This window comes from Cyprinodon variegatus, unplaced genomic scaffold (assembly GCF_000732505.1).
Source record: "Cyprinodon variegatus isolate N-32 unplaced genomic scaffold, C_variegatus-1.0 Scaffold1114, whole genome shotgun sequence".
Taxonomy (NCBI): Eukaryota; Metazoa; Chordata; class Actinopteri; order Cyprinodontiformes; family Cyprinodontidae; genus Cyprinodon; species Cyprinodon variegatus.
In genome coordinates, this window is record NW_015151567.1 from 61,169 (window position 1) to 63,405 (window position 2,237).

General features: G+C 38.4%; 1 protein-coding gene across 1 annotated transcript in view; it reads right to left on the bottom strand.

Annotated features, from left to right (window-relative positions):
• The window catches only part of LOC107101564 (abhydrolase domain-containing protein 8-like), a 10,012-nt gene extending 8,104 nt beyond the window's left edge, over window positions 1-1,908 (bottom strand). Inside the window, exon 1 of the mRNA XM_015400518.1 lies at window positions 1,414-1,908. The gene's annotated coding sequence lies outside the window, so the exon portion shown is untranslated. The remainder of the gene's footprint in view (window positions 1-1,413) is intronic.
• Between the last annotated feature and the right edge of the window lie 329 nt (window positions 1,909-2,237).

Here is a 2,237-nt window from a genome sequence, read left to right on the forward strand (position 1 = left end):
TGTGCTACACATAAAAGCTGGTGCTTCTTCACTTCAAATACGGATCTAAAAAAGGGAAATATGTCTTAAGGTGTATTTGCTCTTAATTTACACTGGAAAAACGATCTAGAAATAAGTAAAAAATGTCTTAAATTAAGTGTATTTACCCTTAATTTGAGTAGGGAAATGAAACAGATTGCCAATGGAATGAGTATCACTGTGAAAATAAGATAATTAGATAATATGCACTTGAAATAAGTGCATGGAATTGGGTTTACTTATTGCACTGCAAAAACAATCTGAAATTAAGTAAAGATTTCTTAAATCAAGCGTATTTACCCTTAATTTGAGAAGGTAAATAAGATAGTTTGCCAATGGAATGAGTATTTTTACACTTAAAATAAGTTAATTAGATAACATGCATTTGAAATAAGACAATGCAATTGATTTTTCTTATTTGAAATGTACATTTTCTTGTTCCATTGGCAAACTGTCTCATTTATCTCCTCAATTCAGGAAAAAATGCACTTATTTTAAGAAAAAATGACTTATACAGATTTACATTTTTGCAGTGTGTAAATGTAAATTGTTTTTTTTTTTCCACTTACCTCCTCAATTCAAGAAAAAATGCACTTATTTTCATAAAACATTACTTATCGAGATTTCCATTTTTTTCTAGTGTAAGCAGGTGCAAAGATCTGCCAATTGAGTAAGTTTGTCATTAAAACAAGAGAGTTAGATATTATGCAATTGAAATAAGAAAATTGTTTTAAACAAATCTTGCTCCCTCTGCAAATTGTGTTACTTGCTCAAATCAAGAGGAAATTAATTTATTTCAAGAAAAAATGGCTGACATATATTTCACTATTTGCAGTGCATAGTATCTATCTTATGCAGGATCTTGTCAACAAATGTCTGCAGTGCGCGGAGGGACATCTATGTGTCGTGCGTCTGCATAATGAGTGTTGGTGCAGTAAACACAGCAGACGCGCTGACATGGAAATCCTCTTGACCTTCTCCTCCACATCTAGATCTGCATGTTCCTGCAGTTCTGGTTGTTTTAACAAACCCCTGAACAGCGCAGGCTCCGGAACCCTATCGCCATTTCTGTAACACTAACACACATTTTGCGCACTATGCGCTTTGGCCATCTCTGCGCCTGTGTGCGTGGGCTCCGCTGTGCACGTGCGTGTCCTATTTTCCATTTTAACCTCCTTTCTGATTTATAACAGAAGTTTAACATCAGATATTCGGCTAAATATATAGAAAACAAATATATTAAGTATTTAAATATGTGTTTTGATGATTTTATTTTTTGCATCGACAGTTTGCAGATATTATTGATTTAAGGATCATTTTGCGCAAACGCACAACAAAAGATGGGAATGCATCCATGCAGTTCACAGTAAATCCTTTACTAAAAAGCTTTCTTACCTGCAGAATTGCTGCTGATTTGGAGCGAAACCTGTGAAATGTCACCGAGGCTGATCCGTCTGCGCCAGAGATGCTGCAGATGCAGAACACTGAGTGCTATTCTCCCTCATTAGACCGCCATCGTTGGCTGCTACACACACGGACCTGAAGAGGAAACCAAGCGTGCATCCGTCCAATTGTACCAGTTGCATTCAAATAAGACAGCCATAGCGATAAGGAAGGTCCGTGTTTTGCTCGCCCCCCCTCCCCTCAGCATCCACTGCGTTCTAAGGGCCAAACCCTACCCAGCCCTGCTGTGTTTTGGAGATCTCTCTCCCCCTCCCCTCCCAAAGTCGTTGCAGAGAGGAGGTGGGGAGGGCTAATGGCAGACAGCTGATGAGAAGCCAATGGGAGAAGGATGCTCTCCTTGTTGCTAAGGCTGACTGAACAACAGGATGCTTGTAGTAAGAGGCGCAGTCTGCAAGGATGGACCATTTGGCACCATTTGGAGAAGAATGCATGATCATACATCAGTCATGCATGATTCTGTTTCTAAATCCGCAGCCCATATCCCCCATAAGTGCGTCATAATGATACACATGAAGCCATCCCTGCAGCTGCTGAATTAAAGAAGACTTTATCACCTCCATGGGCGACTCTAGATGGTGGCCAACTGGGGACAGTGCCCTTGTAAATTTCAACTAAAAACATTTTATTAAATAGATTCATTTTGATGAAATGTACTGACTCACATGTAACGAATTTCTCAGCAAAAATAAAGAAAGATTTTGCCCTTTTATTTTTTTATTGTTTTACAGTTTATTTACTTCTTTATGTAAACACGA